Genomic DNA, 18,466 nt, shown 5'->3' on the forward strand with positions numbered 1-18,466 from the left:
CCTCGTCTAAGGGTATGCTGTACCGTAGGGATTGGTGCACATCGATCAGCCCTCGTCTAAGGGTATGCTGTACCGTAGGGATTGGTGCACATCGATCAGCCCTCGTCTAAGGGTATGCTGTACCGTAGGGATTGGTGCACATCGATCAGCCCTCGTCTAAGGGTATGCTGTACCGTAGGGATTGGTGCACATCGATCAGCCCTCGTCTAAGGGTATGCTGTACGGTAGGGATTGGTGCACATCGATCAGCCCTCGTCTAAGGGTATGCTGTACCGTAGGGATTGGTGAACATCGCGTCAGCCCTCGTCTAAGGGTATGCTGTACCGTAGGGATTGGTGCACATCGCGTTAGCCCTCGTCTAAGGGTATGCTGTACCGTAGGGATTGGTGCACATCGCGTCAGCCCTCGTCTAAGGGTATGCTGTACGGTAGGGATTGGTGCACATCGACAGGCAGGCAGACAGCTTGGTGTTTGACAGGCAGACAGACAGCTTGGTGTTTGACAGGCAGGCAGGCAGACAGACAGCTTGTTGTTTGACAGGCAGGCAGACAGCTTGGTGTTTGACAGGCAGACAGACAGCTTGGTGTTTGACAGGCAGGCAGACAGCTTGGTGTTTGACAGGCAGACAGACAGCTTGGTGTTTGACAGACAGACAGGCAGACAGACAGCTTGGTGTTTGACAGGCAGACAGACAGCTTGGTGTTCTACAGGCAGACAGACAGCTTGGTGTTCTACAGGCAGACAGACAGCTTGGTGTTTGACAGGCAGACAGACAGCTTGGTGTTTGACAGGCAGACAGGCAGACAGACAGCTTGGTGTTTGACAGGCAGACAGACAGCTTGGTGTTTGACAGGCAGACAGACAGCTTGGTGTTTGACAGGCAAACAGACAGCTTGGTGTTTGACAGGCAGACAGACAGCTTGGTGTTTGACAGGCAGACAGACAGCTTGGTGTTTGACAGGCAGACAGACAGCTTGGTGTTTGACAGGCAGACAGACAGCTTGGTGTTTGACAGGCAGACAGACAGCTTGGTGTTTGACAGGCAGACAGACAGCTTGGTGTTTGACAGGCAGACAGACAGCTTGGTGTTTGACAGGCAGACAGACAGCTTGGTGTTTGACAGGCAGACAAACAGCTTGGTGTTTGACAGGCAGGCAGGCAGCTTGGTGTTTGACAGGAAGGCAGGCAGACAGGCAGCTTGGTGTTTGACAGGCAGGCAGACAGACAGCTTGGTGTTTGACAGGCAGGCAGGCAGACAGACAGCTTGGTGTTTGACAGGCAGGCAGACTGCTTGGTGTTTGACAGGCAGGCAGACTGCTTGGTGTTTGACAGGCAGACAGATTGGTGTTTGACAGGCAGACAGGCAGACAGACAGCTTGGTGTTTGACAGGCAGACAGACAGCTTGGTGTTTGACAGGCAGACAGACAGCTTGGTGTTTGACAGGCAGACAGACAGCTTGGTGTTTGACAGGCAGACAGACAGCTTGGTGTTTGACAGGCAGACAGACAGCTTGGTGTTTGACAGGCAGACAGACAGCTTGGTGTTTGACAGGCAGACAGACGGCTTGGTGTTTGACAGGCAGACAGACAGCTTGGTGTTTGACAGGCAGACAGACGGCTTGGTGTTTGACAGGCAGACAGACGGCTTGGTGTTTGACTGGCAGGCAGGCAGGCAGGCAGACAGACAGCTTGGTGTTTGAAAGGCAGGCAGCTTGGTGTTTGACAGGCAGACAGACGGCTTGGTGTTTGACAGGCAGACAGACGGCTTGGTGTTTGACAGGCAGACAGACAGCTTGGTGTTTGACTGGCAGGCAGGCAGGCAGATCGACAGCTTGGTGTTTGACTGGCAGGCAGACTGCTTGGTGTTTGACAGGCAGACAGATTGGTGTTTGACAGGCAGACAGGCAGACAGACAGCTTGGTGTTTGACAGGCAGACAGACAGCTTGGTGTTTGACAGGCAGACAGACAGCTTGGTGTTTGACAGGCAGACAGACAGCTTGGTGTTTGACAGGCAGACAGACAGCTTGGTGTTTGACAGGCAGACAGACAGCTTGGTGTTTGACAGGCAAACAGACAGCTTGGTGTTTGACAGGCAGACAGACAGCTTGGTGTTTGACAGGCAGACAGACAGCTTGGTGTTTGACAGGCAGACAGACAGCTTGGTGTTTGACAGGCAGACAGACAGCTTGGTGTTTGACAGGCAGACAGACAGCTTGGTGTTTGACAGGCAGACAGACAGCTTGGTGTTTGACAGGCAGACAGACGGCTTGGTGTTTGACAGGCAGACAGACGGCTTGGTGTTTGACTGGCAGGCAGGCAGGCAGGCAGACAGACAGCTTGGTGTTTGAAAGGCAGGCAGCTTGGTGTTTGACAGGCAGACAGACGGCTTGGTGTTTGACAGGCAGACAGACAGCTTGGTGTTTGACTGGCAGGCAGGCAGGCAGATCGACAGCTTGGTGTTTGACTGGCAGGCAGGCAGGCAGATGGACAGCTTGGTGTTTGACTGGCAGGCAGGCAGACAGCTTGGTGTTTGACAGGCAGGCAGGCAGACAGCTTGGTGTTTGACTGGCAGGCAGGCAGGCAGGCAGACAGCTTGGTGTTTGACAGGCAGACAGACAGCTTGGTGTTTGCTTGTTTCATTAATAGTATTTCAGGTTTCCTGTTGTGGTCTTAGCTGGTTTAGGAGGACATGAACAATAGTGGATTGTCTATTGTTGTCCACATCGGCACTCTTTTTCTTGTTGATCTTACTAATGTCACTGTTGCTTGAATGCCCATGACTGTGTGTTTACCTCTCTCTTTCTCTCCCCCCTCAGACAGGTGAGGTGCAGGTGAGTGATGCCTGTGTGTTCTAGCAGTGACTGTCCCCATCTACAGTGTGTTGGAGAGATCACCAAGGAAGAGCTCATCCTCAAGTCTCATGTGAGTCCACCTGTCCTGACGTTAACTAGGCTAGCTAAACTATCTATCATTATCTAGTAGACTTTAACAAGGTTAGCTAAGCTATCATTATCTAATAGACGTTAACTAGGCTAGCTAACCATCTTTGTCATTATCTAGTAGACGTTAACTAGGCTAGCTAACCATCTTTGTCATTATCTAATAGACGTTAACTAGGCTAGCTAACCATCTTTGTCATTATCTAATAGACGTTAACTAGGCTAGCTAACCATCTTTGTCATTATCTAATAGACGTTAACTAGGCTAGCTAACCATCTTTGTCATTATCTAATAGACGTTAACTAGGCTAGCTAACCATCTTTGTCATTATCTAATAGACGTTAACTAGGCTAGCTAACCATCTTTGTCATTATCTAATAGACGTTAACTAGGCTAGCTAACCATCTTTGTCATTATCTAATAGCGTTAACTAGGCTAGCTAACCATCTTTGTCATTATCTAATAGGCGTTAACTAGGCTAGCTAACCATCTTTGTCATTATCTAATAGACGTTAACTAGGCTAGCTAACCATCTTTGTCATTATCTAATAGACGTTAACTAGGCTAGCTAACCATCTTTGTCATTATCTAATAGACGTTAACTAGGCTAGCTAACCATCTTTGTCATTATCTAATAGACGTTAACTAGGCTAGCTAAGCTACCTTTATCATTATCTAATAGTTTAGCTAGCCTAGATATCGTCTATCTTTATCATTATCTAATAGAAGTTATCTAGGCTAACTATCTTTTATCATTATCTAGTAGACTTTAACAAGGTTAGCTAAACTATCATTATCTAGTAGACTTTAACAAGGTTAGCTAAGCTATCATTATCTAATAGACTTTAACAAGGTTAGCTAAACTATCATTATCTAATAGCATTCGCTGAAATAGAAACGATGATTAAATGTCCAAGGCCTTGATGTTTTCCAAGAAATGAGGATGTTGTCATTGGAGAAGGCCTTGTTCTATCATGTTACTGTTTTTTACCTGCTGTCTGTCTGGGACGTTGTCTCACCGGTCTGGTCACTGGAGCTAGTTGGTTATGTTTGTTTGTTTCAAGGGCCAGTGCCAAGACTGCAAAGTTGGAGGACCGAATCTGTGGGCATGTCTGGAGGTGAGTGGAAAGTTGTAACTCGTTGGGACTTTTATTTGTCATGTTTTGTAACTCGTTGGGACATTAGTTTGTCATGTTTTGTAACTCATTGGGACTTTTATTTGTCATGTTTTGTAACTCGTTGGGACTTTTATTTGTGATGTTTTGTAACTCGTTGGGACTTTTATTTGTCATGTTTTGTAACTCGTTGGGACTTTTATTTGTCATGTTTTGTAACTCGTTGGGACTTTTATTTGTCATGTTTTGTAACTCGTTGGGACTTTTATTTGTCATGTTTTGTAACTCGTTGGGACTTTTATTTGTCATGTTTTGTAACTCGTTGGGACTTTTATTTGTCATGTGTTGTAACTCGTTGGGACTTTTATTTGTCATGTTTTGTAACTCGTAGGGACTTTTATTTGTGATGTTTTGTAACTCATTGGGACATTAGTTTGTCATGTTTTGTAACTCATTGGGACTTTTATTTGTCATGTTTTGTAACTCGTTGGGACTTTTATTTGTCATGTTTTGTAACTCGTTGGGACTTTTATTTGTCATGTTTTGTAACTCGTTGGGACTTTTATTTGTCATGTTTTGTAACTCGTTGGGACTTTTATTTGTCATGTTTTGTAACTCGTTGGGACTTTTATTTGTCATGTTTTGTAACTCGTTGGGACTTTTATTTGTCATGTTTTGTAACTCGTTGGGACTTTTATTTGTCATGTTTTGTAACTCGTTGGGACTTTTATTTGTCATGTTTTGTAACTCGTTGGGACTTTTATTTGTCATGTTTTGTAACTCGTTGGGACTTTTATTTGTCATGTTTTGTAACTCGTTGGGACTTTTATTTGTCATGTTTTGTAACCGTTGGGACTTTTATTTGTCATGTTTTGTAACTGTTGGGACTTTTATTTGTCATGTTTTGTAACCGTTGGGACTTTTATTTGTCATGTTTTGTAACTCGTTGGGACTTTTATTTGTCATGTTTTGTAACTCGTTGGGACTTTTATTTGTCATGTTTTGTAACTCGTTGGGACTTTTATTTGTCATGTTTTGTAACTCGTTGGGACTTTTATTTGTCATGTTTTGTAACTCGTTGGGACTTTTATTTGTCATGTTTTGTAACTCGTTGGGACTTTTATTTGTCATGTTTTGTAACTCGTTGGGACTTTTATTTGTCATGTTTTGTAACTCGTTGGGACTTTTATTTGTCATGTTTTGTAACTCGTTGGGACTTTTATTTGTCATGTTTTGTAACTCGTTGGGACTTTTATTTGTCATGTTTTGTAACGTTGGGACTTTTATTTGTCATGTTTTGTAACCGTTGGGACTTTTATTTGTCATGTTTTGTAACTCCGTTGGGACTTTTATTTGTCATGTTTTGTAACTCGTTGGGACTTTTATTTGTCATGTTTTGTAACGTTGGGATTTGTCATGTTTTGTAACCCCTGACGTTTTTATTTGTCATGTTTTGTAACTCGTTGGGACTTTTATTTGTCATGTTTTGTAACTCGTTGGGACTTTTATTTGTCATGTTTTGTAACGTTGGGACTTTTATTTGTCATGTTTTGTAACTCGTTGGGACTTTTATTTGTCATGTTTTGTAACTCGTTGGGATTTGGTTCAGAAGATAACTCGTTGAGACTTTTATTTAGAAAGTTGTGATTTACCATTTTGGCCTCATGCAAATTAACTGTTGTATAAATCCATTGTTTTCTGTGTTTGTGAACGGCTGTGTGTATGTGGGCTGTGGAGGACCACAGCACCACCCACTCACAGGTGAGTGACCTTTGAGGGAGTACAGGGAGCAGTACAACGGGATGAGTAACCCCTGACCTTTACACCTCCCACACACACCTACAGGACTAGATCAATATTCAGGATGGTTCAGAAGATAATGAGAAAAGAGGTGTGATGGGGGAAGAAAGAATGAAGTGTGAAGGGGCGAAAGTGGGAAGTGTTGGAGAGGGAGTTGGAGGAGACGAGAGTCCCAGTTCCTAGAGAGGTGAAAGGGAGGTTGGAGGAGACGAGAGTCCCAGTTCCTAGAGAGGTGAAAGGGATGTTGGAGGAGACGAGAGTCCCAGTTCCTAGAGAGGTGAAAGGGATGTTGGAGGAGACGAGAGTCCCAGTTCCTAGAGAGGTGAAAGGGATGTTGGAGGAGACGAGAGTCCCAGTTCCTAGAGAGGTGAAAGGGAGGTTGGAGGAGACGAGAGTCCCAGTTCCTAGAGAGGTGAAAGGGAGGTTGGAGGAGACGAGAGTCCCAGTTCCTAGAGAGGTGAAAGGGAGGTTGGAGGAGACGAGAGTCCCAGTTCCTAGAGAGGTGAAAGGGAGGTTGGAGGAGACGAGAGTCCCAGTTCCTAGAGAGGTGAAAGGGAGGTTGGAGGAGACGAGAGTCCCAGTTCCTAGAGAGGTGAAAGGGAGGTTGGAGGAGACGAGAGTCCCAGTTCCTAGAGAGGTGAAAGGGAGGTTGGAGGAGACGAGAATCCCAGTTCCTAGAGAGGTGAAAGGGAGGTTGGAGGAGACGAGAATCCCAGTTCCTAGAGAGGTGAAGGGATGTTGGAGGAGACGAGAGTCCCAGTTCCTAGAGAGGTGAAAGGGAGGTTGGAGGAGACGAGAGCCCCAGTTCCTATTGCAGCACATGAGTGTACAAAACATTATAAACATTAGGATTTTTAATCCTTGAGACATGGATTGTGTATTTGTTTCAGGGGGTGAATGGGCAAGACCAAAATGTTCAACCTTTTGAAGGAGGTATGGTAGTACGTGGCAGGTGCACCGGTTTGTGTCAATAACTGCAACACTGCTGGGTTTTTACGCTTAACAGTGTTAGAAATGAGGATTTCCTGTTTAGTCTCAGGTCTAGTCTATAACCCACAGAAGGATTTCCTGTCTAGTCTATACCCCTGCAGAAGGATTTCCTGTCTAGTCTCTACCCCTGCAGAAGGATTTCCTGTCTAGTCTCTACCCCCGCAGAAGGATTTCCTGTCTAGTCTCTACCCCCGCAGAAGGATTTCCTGTCTAGTCTCTACCCTCGCAGAAGGATTTCCTGTCTAGTCTCTACCCTCGCAGAAGGATTTCCTGTCTAGTCTATACCCTCACAGAAGGATTTCCTGTCTAGTCTCTACCCCCACAGAAGGATTTCCTGTCTAGTCTCTACCCTCGCAGAAGGATTTCCTGTCTAGTCTCTACCCCTGCAGAAGGATTTCCTGTCTAGTCTCTACCCCTGCAGAAGGATTTCCTGTCTAGTCTCTACCCCTGCAGAAGGATTTCCTGTCTAGTCTCTACCCCTGCAGAAGGATTTCCTGTCTAGTCTCTACCCCTGCAGAAGGATTTCCTGTCTAGTCTCTACCCCTGCAGAAGGATTTCCTGTCTAGTCTCTACCCTGCAGAAGGATTTTCTGTCTAGTCTCTACCCTCGCAGAAGGATTTCCTGTCTAGTCTCTACCCCTGCAGAAGGATTTCCTGTCTAGTCTCTACCCTCGCAGAAGGATTTTCTGTCTAGTCTCTACCCTCGCAGAAGGATTTCCTGTCTAGTCTCTACCCCCGCAGAAGGATTTCCTGTCTAGTCTCTACCCCCGCAGAAGGATTTCCTGTCTAGTCTCTACCCCCGCAGAAGGATTTCCTGTCTAGTCTCTACCCCTGCAGAAGGATTTCCTGTCTAGTCTCTACCCTCGCAGAAGCCAAAGCCCCTCCCCGGTCCATGTGGTCACACACACGTTAGGCACTCCTGGCGAAGAAGTTTAAGCACTGCATTCTCCCAATCCTGATAGGTCCAAATAGCCAATGAGAGAACCCCCAAAACCTCCTCCAGGGCATTTATTATTATTATTATTATGGCAGGTAGCCTAGTGGTTAGAGTGTAGAGGTGGCAGGGTAGCCTAGTGGTTAGAGTGTAGAGGCGGCAGGGTAGCCTAGTGGTTAGAGTGTAGAGGCGGCAGGGTAGCCTAGTGGTTAGAGTTTAGAGGCGGCAGGGTAGCCTAGTGGTTAGAGTGTAGAGGCGGCAGGGTAGCCTAGTGGTTAGAGTGTAGAGGCGGCAGGGTAGCCTAGTGGTTAGAGTGTAGAGGCGGCAGGGTAGCCTAGTGGTTAGAGTGTAGAGGCGGCAGGGTAGCCTAGTGGTTAGAGTGTAGAGGCGGCAGGGTAGCCTAGTGGTTAGAGTGTAGAGGAGGCTGGGTAGCCTAGTGGTTAGAGTGTAGAGGAGGCTGGGTAGCCTAGTGGTTAGAGTGTAGAGGCGGCAGGGTAGCCTAGTGGTTAGAGTGTAGAGGCGGCAGGGTAGCCTAGTGGTTAGAGTGTAGAGGCGGCAGGGTAGCCTAGTGGTTAGAGTGTAGAGGCGGCAGGGTAGCCTAGTGGTTAGAGTGTAGAGGCGGCAGGGTAGCCTAGTGGTTAGAGTGTAGAGGCGGCAGGGTAGCCTAGTGGTTAGAGTGTAGAGGCGGCAGGGTAGCCTAGTGGTTAGAGTGTAGAGGCGGCAGGGTAGCCTAGTGGTTAGAGTGTAGAGGCGGCAGGGTAGCCTAGTGGTTAGAGTGTAGAGGCGGCAGGGTAGCCTAGTGGTTAGAGTGTAGAGGCGGCAGGGTAGCCTAGTGGTTAGAGTGTAGAGGCGGCAGGGTAGCCTAGTGGTTAGAGTGTAGAGGCGGCAGGGTAGCCTAGTGGTTAGAGTGTAGAGGCGGCAGGGTAGCCTAGTGGTTAGAGTGTAGAGGCGGCAGGGTAGCCTAGTGGTTAGAGTGTAGAGGCGGCAGGGTAGCCTAGTGGTTAGAGTGTAGAGGCGGCAGGGTAGCCTAGTGGTTAGAGTGTAGAGGAGGCAGGGTAGCCTAGTGGTTAGAGTGTAGAGGCGGCAGGGTAGCCTAGTGGTTAGAGTGTAGAGGCGGCAGGGTAGCCTAGTGGTTAGAGTGTAGAGGCGGCAGGGTAGCCTAGTGGTTAGAGTGTAGAGGCGGCAGGGTAGCCTAGTGGTTAGAGTGTAGAGGCGGCAGGGTAGCCTAGTGGTTAGAGTGTAGAGGCGGCAGGGTAGCCTAGTGGTTAGAGTGTAGAGGCGGCAGGGTAGCCTAGTGGTTAGAGTGTAGAGGCGGCAGGGTAGCCTAGTGGTTAGAGTGTAGAGGCGGCAGGGTAGCCTAGTGGTTAGAGTGTAGAGGCGGCAGGGTAGCCTAGTGGTTAGAGTGTAGAGGCGGCAGGGTAGCCTAGTGGTTAGAGTGTAGAGGCGGCAGGGTAGCCTAGTGGTTAGAGTGTAGAGGCGGCAGGGTAGCCTAGTGGTTAGAGTGTAGAGGCGGCAGGGTAGCCTAGTGGTTAGAGCATTGGGCCAGTAACTGAAAGGTTGCTAGATCGAATCCCCTGAGCTGACAAGGTAAAAATCTGTGGTTCTACCCTGAACAAGGCAGTTAACTCACTCATCCCGTTCAGTCCTGACAGATTCTGTCTACACACTGAAGCTCTGCTCCTAAGGGGTGGGTGTTGTCATCCTTGCCCCTCTCTACCAACAGTAATGCAGACACATGAATAATGTGTCTGACCTGGCTGTCTTGTGTGTCTGACCTGGCTGTCTTGTGTGTCTGACCTGGCTGTCTTGTGGTCTGACCTGGCTGTCTTGTGTGTCTGACCTGGCTGTCTTGTGTGTCTGACCTGGCTGTCTTGTGTGTCTGACCTGGCTGTCTTGTCTGTCTGACCTGGCTGTCTTGTCTGTCTGACCTGGCTGTCTTGTGTGTCTGACCTGGCTGTCTTGTCTGTCTGACCTGGCTGTCTTGTGTGTCTGACCTGGCTGTCTGTCTGTCTGTCAACAACAACAACAATATACTGTATTTGCTTATATCAACTTTATACATTCTATTACACCTTATAAATATCTAGAAACATTAACATGTTCATAACCCCTCTATAACAGGAGACTGGGCACAACCTGACAGTGAACCTGACCACTCTGAGGGTGTGGTGTTATGCCTGTGGGAAAGAGGTGTTCCTGGAGCGTAAACTGGGCCCTCACTGCCCTGTTCCCAGCACCAAGACCCTCACATCACCTCTCACCAACAACACACAGGTAATGTTATGCTCTGAAACCAACGTTGATTGGTTGATATGCCGATTGGTTGGTTGATTTATTTATTGGTCGGTTGATTGATTGATACATTCATTGATGCAGTCATTGAGTAATTGATAGATCGATCCCTGAATGAATTGTGATTGATTGATACCTAGATTGAGATTGATACCTAGATTGATTGATTGATACCTAGATTGATTGATTTACCTAGATTGATTGATTGATACCTAGATTGATTGATTGATACCTAGATTGATTGATTGATACCTAGATTGATTGATTCCTGATTGATTGATTGACCTAGATAGATTGATTGATTGATACCTAGATTGATTGATTGATTGATACCTAGATTGATTGATTGATTGATACCTAGATTGATTGATTGATACCTAGATTGATTGATTGATTGATACCTAGATTGATTGATTGATTGATACCTAGATTGATTGATTGATTGATACCTAGATTGATTGATACCTAGATAGATTGATTGATTGATACCTAGATTGATTGATTGATTGATACCTAGATTGATTGATTGATACCTAGATTGATTGATTGATACCTAGATTGATTGATACCTTGATTGATTGATACCTAGATTGATTGATTGATTGATACCTAGATTGATTGATTGATACCTAGATTGATTGATTGATTGATACCTAGATTGATTGATTGATTGATACCTAGAGATTGATTGATTGATACCTAGATTGATTGATACCTAGATTGATTGATACCTTGATTGGTTGACTAATTAATGACTGAATCTCAAATCACTAATTAAGTTCCCTCATTATTGAAACCGTTGTGGAGCTAAAGCCACAACCCCAACCAAATCGACCTACAACATGAACACTGTACAGATTCAGTCATGGTTGTTAATGATTTCACATCCTTTGAGACCATGTTTAAAGTCCATAATCATTCAGTTGTTGTAACGTTGTTTTCTTTCTTTACGATAAAATGCAGCCAAAGCAGGTGGTTCCACTGTTGTCGCCTCACGCTGCTGTGTTTTGACGCTTATGGTTCTAATTGGGTTCTTCTGTCCCCCAGGAGGGTAGCAGGGTGTTGGGCTGCTCCACCTCTCTGAGACTGCCCCCTACTGGTGGCTGTGAAGACCCGGGCATGGAGACGGAGGAGGAGGAGGAGGAGGAGGAGGAGGAGGAGCTCCGCCCCAGAGGTAACAGCATCATGTTGAGGCCCTGTGTTTACACAATGTGACATAAAAGGCATTCTTACCTTTTTATTTTTTATTTAAAGCTGCAATATGTCCATATTTGGGCAACCCTGACCAAATTCACGTAGAAATGTTTGTTATAGATCTGCCATTCTCATTGAAAGCCAGTCTAAGAAGCGGTAGATCTGTTCTGTGTGTTCTAATTCTATGCTTCCCGTTCTTAAGTTTAATTTTCGAGTCTTATCATCGTTTAAAAATTTTTTTTTTTACACCAGCTTCTAACAGCTGAAAATGCAATATTTTTTGGTTCTGGAAAATGTATTTCTAAACGGTTTAGATGGTACAATGATTCTCTACACTATACTTGCTTGTTTTTTGTCATAAACTGAAATTCGGCAAACTATTAGAATTTTAACAACCAGGAGAAGACGGAGCCATGTCTGCATGGTGCAGCTTTAAATCGGTTTCATTAAACTGTCCAGCGGCATCTTCATTTCAGTCAAATCAAATGTATTTATAAAGCCCTTCGGACATCAGCTGATATCTCAAAGTGCTGTACAGAAACCCAGCCTAAAACCCCCAAACAGCAAGCAATGCAGGTGTAGAAGCACGGTGGCTAGGAAAAACTCCCCTAGAAAGTCCAAAACCTAGGAAGAAACCTAGAGAGGAACCAGGCTATATTTGGGGGCAGACCACACCTTGTTGTCAAATCAAATCAAATGTATTTATAAAGCCCTTCGTACATCAGCTGATATCTCAAAGTGCTGTACAGAAACCCAGCCTAAAACCCCCAAACAGCAAGCAATGCAGGTGTAGAAGCACATTTCTGACCAGGGCTTTAAAATACAGGATGAGATCACACATGATATGACTAATATCACTGTTATAATATAATATAACTGAGTGCCTCTCGACCGTAGTTCCCAAGTCTCTCATCTCCATGTGCTAAATCAAACTCCTAGGAGTTGAACATTGACTAATGAATGGAGGCTAGTAGCTGTCAAGGTGACGGGTGGCATTCAGGATAAATCTGTGTGGTTAGTGTGTATCTCAGGATAGATGTGTGTGTGTGTGTGTGGTTAGTGTGTATCTCAGGATAGATGTGTGTGGTTAGTGTGTATCTCAGGATAGATGTGTGTGGTTAGTGTGTATCTCAGGATAGATGTGTGTGTGTGTGGTTAGTGTGTATCTCAGGATAGAGGTGTGTGTGTGTGGTTAGTGTGTATCTCAGGATAGAGGTGTGTGTGTGTGGTTAGTGTGTATCTCAGGATAGATGTGTGTGGTTAGTGTGTATCTCAGGATAGATGTGTGTGTGTGTGTGTGTGTGGTTAGTGTGTATCTCGGTAAAGATGTGTGTGTGTGTGTGTGGTTAGTGTGTATCTCGGTAAAGGTGTGTGTGTGTGTGTGTGTGTGTGTGTGTGTGGGGGGGGGTTAGTGTGTATCTCAGTAAAGATGTGTCTCTCTCCAGGTCTGACGGGACTGAAGAACATAGGAAACACCTGCTTTATGAATGCAGCCCTGCAGGCCCTCTCTAACTGGTGAGAACCTATACCAAACCCCTCTCTAACTGGTGAGAACCTATACCAAACCCCTCTAACTGGTGAGAACCTATACCAAACCCCTCTAACTGGTGAGAACCTATACCAAACCCCTCTAACTGGTGAGAACCTATACCAAACCCCTCTCTAACTGGTGAGAACCTATACCAAACCCCTCTCTAACTGGTGAGAACCTATACCAAACCCCTCTCTAACTGGTGAGAACCTATACCAAACCCCTCTAACTGGTGAGAACCTATACCAAACCCCTCTCTAACTGGTGAGAACCTATACCAAACCCCTCTAACTGGTGAGAACCTATACCAAACCCCTCTAACTGGTGAGAACCTATACCAAACCCCTATCTAACCTTTCACCCTGACCCCAGCCCTGCAGGCCCTCTAACTGGTGAGAACCTATACCAAACCCCCTCTAACTGGTGAGAACTTATACCAAACCCCTCTCGAACTGGTGAGAACCTATACCAAACCCCTCTAACTGGTGAGAACCTATACCAAACCCCTCTCTAACCTTTCACCCTGACCCTAGCCCTGGTGATGTCAACCACCTTCCTAACCTCTGGCCCTCCAGCCCATTAAATGGAGAGGGAGAGACACAAAAATAAAGAGGTGGAATGGGTTCACACTCGTAGAGTGTTGAATAAAGCTTACTTCATTAATCAATGTTTTACTGCATCAGGGATTGTGTACACAGACGTTTCGGCTAAACCAGCCTTCAGAGTGGAGGTACAATTTACTTGAATTCAAAACAGAATTTATAACGGACTACAGATGAGCAGCAGGTGCTTCTAATCAGGGTTACCATAACAGATGAGCAGCAGGTGCTTCTAATCAGTGTTACCATAACAACAGATGAGCAGCAGGTGCTTCTAATTAGGGTTACCATAACAACAGATGAGCAGCAGGTGCTTCTAATCAGGGTTACCATAACAACAGATGAGCAGCAGGTGCTTCTAATCAGGGTTACCATAACAACAGATGAGCAGCAGGTGCTTCTAATCAGGGTTACCATAACAGATGAGCATCAGGTGCTTCTAATCAGTGTTACCATAACAACAGATGAGCAGCAGGTGCAGAGACCAGTTACTTCATGAATCCCAACCTAACAGAGACCAGTTACTTCATGAATCCCAACCCAAACAGAGACCAGTTACTTCATGAATCCCAACCCAAACAGAGACCAGTTACTTCATGAATCCCAACCCAAACAGAGACCAGTTACTTCATGAATCGCAACCCAAACAGAGACCAGTTACTTCATAAACTCTGGAGCATCTGCCTAGAAGGCCGGCATCCCGGAGTCGCCTCTTCACTGTTGACGTTGAGACTGGACAGAGGAACTCTGCCAAGAAGGCCAGCATCCCGGAGTCACCTCTTCACTGTTGACGTTGAGACTGGACAGAGGAACTCTGCCAAGAAGGCCAGCATCCCGGAGTCACCTCTTCACTGTTGACGTTGAGACTGGGGTTTTGCGGGTACTATTTAATGAAGCTTCCAGTTGAGGACTTGTGAGGCATCTGTTTCTCAAACTAGACACACAATGTACTTGTCCTCTTGCTCAGTTGTGCACCGGGGCCTCCCACTCTTTCTATTCTGGTTAGAGCCAGTTTGTTCTGTTCTGTGAAGGGAGTAGTGGTGTACACAGCGGTGTACGAGATCTTCAGTTTCTTGGTAATTTCTCACATGGAATAGCCTTAATTTCTCAGAACAAGAATAGACTGACGAGTTTCAGAAGAAAGTTTTGTTTCTGGCCATTTTGAGCCTGTAATCGAACCCACAAATGCTGATGCTCCAGATACTCAACAAGTCTAAAGAAGGCCAGTTTTATTGATTCTTTAATCAGGACAACAGTTTTCAGCTGTGCTAAGATAATTGCAAAAGGGTTTTCTAATGATCAATTAGCCTTTTTAAAATGATCAACTTGGATTAGCTAACACAACGTGCCATTGGAACACAGGAGTGATGGTTGCTGATAATGGGCCTCTGTACACCTATGTAGATATTCCATTATAAATCAGCAGTTTCCAGCTACAATAGTCATTTACAACATTAATAATGTCTACACTGTATTTCTGATCACTGTTATGTTATTTTAATGGACAAAAACATGTGCTTTTCTTTCAAAAACAAGGACATTTCTACCTGTTATATTACTAGATCCCTTTCTCAGTGTTCCATTGCTAGGTCCCTTTCTCAGTGTTCCATTGCTAGATCCCTTTCTCAGTGTTCCATTGCTAGGTCCCTTTCTCAGTGTTCCATTGCTAGATCCCTTTCTCAGTGTTCCATTGCTAGGTCCCTTTCTCAGTGTTCCATTGCTAGGTCCCTTTCTCAGTGTTCCATTGCTAGGTCCTTTCTCAGTGTTCCATTGCTAGGTCCCTTTCTCAGTGTTCCATTGCTAGGTCCCTTTCTCAGTGTTCCATTGCTAGGTCCCTTTCTCAGTGTTCCATTGCTAGGTCCCTTTCTCAGTGTTCCATTGCTAGATCCCTTTCTCAGTGTTCCATTGCTAGGTCCCTTTCTCAGTGTTCCATTGCTAGGTCCCTTTCTCAGTGTTCCATTGCTAGGTCCCTTTCTCAGTGTTCCATTGCTAGGTCCCTTTCTCAGTGTTCCATTGCTAGGTCCCTTTCTCAGTGTTCCATTGCTAGGTCCCTTTCTCAGTGTTCCATTGCTCATGAACAAGCTACAATTCTGTTGAATATAACATATTACAGAATGTGGTGCGAGGACAATCTCGCTCTTTCTCAGTCTTTCACTCGTTTTCTCTCCCCTTTCTCTCTCTCTCTCCAGTCCTCCTCTAACCCAGTTCTTCTCTCTCTCCAGTCCTCCTCTAACCCAGTTTGTCTCACTCTCTCCAGTCCTCCTCTTACCCAGTTCTTTGTGGAGTGTGGAGGTCTGGTGAGGACAGACAAGAAGCCTGCTCTGAGTAAGAGCTACCAGAAACTGGTGTCAGACCTCTGGCACAAGAACAGGTACACATCTCTCAGTTTATTCAACACACGTATCTACTTTCTAGGTGTGCTGTTTTACCCTGCCAGTTTATAACATGTTATGGTCTGCAGCCTCAGAAATGAGGGCAATCCTGGAATGACCTGCAGGTATCTCTCTCATGGCTCAAAGTAGAGGAGATAGTGACTTCATCACTACTGGTTTTTGAAAGAAGTATTGACATGTGGAATGCACCGAGCTGTCTGTTTAAACTACTAACACACAGCTCAGACACCCATACATACCCCACAAGACATGCCACCAGAGGTCTCTTCACAGTCCCAAAGTCCAGAACAGACTATGGGAGGTGCACAGTACTACATAGAGCCATGACTACATAGAACTCTATTCCACAGTACTACATAGAGCCATGACTACATGGAACTCTATTCCACAGTACAATTGTGCAAGTTCTCCCACTTAAAAAGATGAGAGGCCTGTAATTTTAATCATAGGTACACTTCAACTATGACGGACAAAATGAAAAAATAAATCCAGAAAATCACATTGTAGGATTTTAAATTAATTTATTTGCAAATTATGGTGGAAAATAAGTTATTTAATAATTAACCCCAGGAAGAGTCGCTGCTGCCTTGGCAGGAACTAATGGGGATCCATAATAAACCCCAGGAAGAGTAGCTGCTGCCTTGGCAGGAACTAATGGGGATCCATAATAAACCCCAGGAAGAGTAGCTGCTGCCTTGGCAGGAACTAATGGGGATCCATAATAAACCCCAGGAAGAGTAGCTGCTGCCTTGGCAGGAACTAATGGGGATCCATAATAAACCCCAGGAAGAGTAGCTGCTGCCTTGGCAGGAACTAATGGGGATCCATAATAAACCCCAGGAAGAGTAGCTGCTGCCTTGGCAGGAACTAATGGGGATCCATAATAAACCCCAGGAAGAGTAGCTGCTGCCTTGGCAGGAACTAATGGGGATCCATAATAAACCCCAGGAAGAGTAGCTGCTGCCTTGGCAGGAACTAATGGGGATCCATAATAAACCCCAGGAAGAGTAGTAGCTGCTGCCTTGGCAGGAACTAATGGGGATCCATAATAAACCCCAGGAAGAGTAGCTGCTGCCTTAAACCCCAGGGAACAGGAACTAATGGGGATCCATAATAAACCCCAGGAAGAGTAGCTGCTGCCTTGGCAGGAACTAATGGGGATCCATAATAAACCCCAGGAAGAGTAGCTGCTGCCTTGGCAGGAACTAATGGGGATCCATAATAAACCCCAGGAAGAGTAGCTGCTGCCTTGGCAGGAACTAATGGGGATCCATAATAAATAGAAATACAAAACAGTTTCTCACATTGCTTGAACGGTTGTTGTCAGGGCACCATTGGAAATGATACCCTGGTCTCAGTGGGTTCTCCTGGTTAAGTCAAGGTTCATAATAAAAGCAAATGTATGCTATTCTTCTTCTGTGGTGTTTCAGACTGTCCTAACCTTTTCTTCTGTGGTGTTTGACTGTCCTAACCTTTTCTTCTGTGGTGTTTCAGACAGTCCTAACCTTTTCTTCTGTGGTGTTTCAGACTGTCCTAACCTTTTCTTCTGTGGTGTTTGACTGTCCTAACCTTTTCTTCTGTGGTGTTTGACTGTCCTAACCTTTTCTTCTGTGGTGTTTCAGACAGTCCTAACCTTTTCTTCTGTGGTGTTTCAGACTGTCCTATGTCGTCCCTACCAGTCTGTTCCAGGGGATCAAGGCTGTTAACCCCATGTTCAGAGGATACTCACAACAGGTAGGTTGTCTTCTCATCGGGCGGCAGGGTAGCCTAGTGGTTAGACTAGTAACCGGAAGGACTAGTAACCGGAAGGTTGCAAGTTCAAATCCCCGACCTGACAAGGTACAAATCTGTCGTTCTGCCCCTGAACAGGCAGTTAACCCACTGTTCCTAGGCCGTCATTGTAAATAAGAATTTGTTCTTAACTGACTTGCCTAGTAAATAAAGGTAAAAAATCATATAATTTATAATACGGTAAAACGGGTGTTTGTATGAAAGATACTATTCCCAGGCAGACAGATGGGCTCCTCTTGTTGTTCTTCTCTAGGGCTGTTACTGAACCAGTGAAGGTCATTACCAGGCCGACAGATGTGCTCCTCTTCTTCTTCTCTAGGGTTATTACTGAACCAGTGAAGGTCATTACCAGGCTGACAGATGGGCTCCTCTTGTTGTTCTCTAGGGTTATTACTGAACCAGTAAAGGTCATTACCAGGCCGACAGATGGGCTCCTCTTGTTGTTCTTCTCTAGGGCTGTTACTGAACCAGTAAAGGTCATTACCAGGCCGACAGATGTGCTCCTCTTCTTCTTCTCTAGGGTTATTACTGAACCAGTAAAGGTCATTACCAGGCTGACAGATGGGCTCCTCTTGTTGTTCTTCTCTAGGGTTATTACTGAACCAGTAAAGGTCATTACCAGGCTGACAGATGGGCTCCTCTTGTTGTTCTTCTCTAGGGCTGTTACTGAACCAGTGAAGGTCATTACCAGGCAGACAGATGGGCTCCTCTTCTTCTTCTCTAGGGCTGTTACTGAACCAGTAAAGGTCATTACCAGGCTGACAGATGGGCTCCTCTTGTTGTTCTTCTCTAGGGCTGTTACTGAACCAGTGAAGGTCATTACCAGGCAGACAGATGGGCTCCTCTTCTTCTTCTCTAGGGTTATTACTGAACCAGTAAAGGTCATT

At 45.6% G+C, this 18,466-nt stretch overlaps 1 pseudogene; it reads left to right on the plus strand.

Moving 5' to 3' along the window:
• LOC124042199 overlaps positions 1-18,466 on the plus strand; it is a 57,971-nt pseudogene that overhangs the window by 9,762 nt on the left and 29,743 nt on the right.

This window comes from Oncorhynchus gorbuscha, linkage group LG08, assembly GCF_021184085.1.
Source record: "Oncorhynchus gorbuscha isolate QuinsamMale2020 ecotype Even-year linkage group LG08, OgorEven_v1.0, whole genome shotgun sequence".
Taxonomy (NCBI): Eukaryota; Metazoa; Chordata; class Actinopteri; order Salmoniformes; family Salmonidae; genus Oncorhynchus; species Oncorhynchus gorbuscha.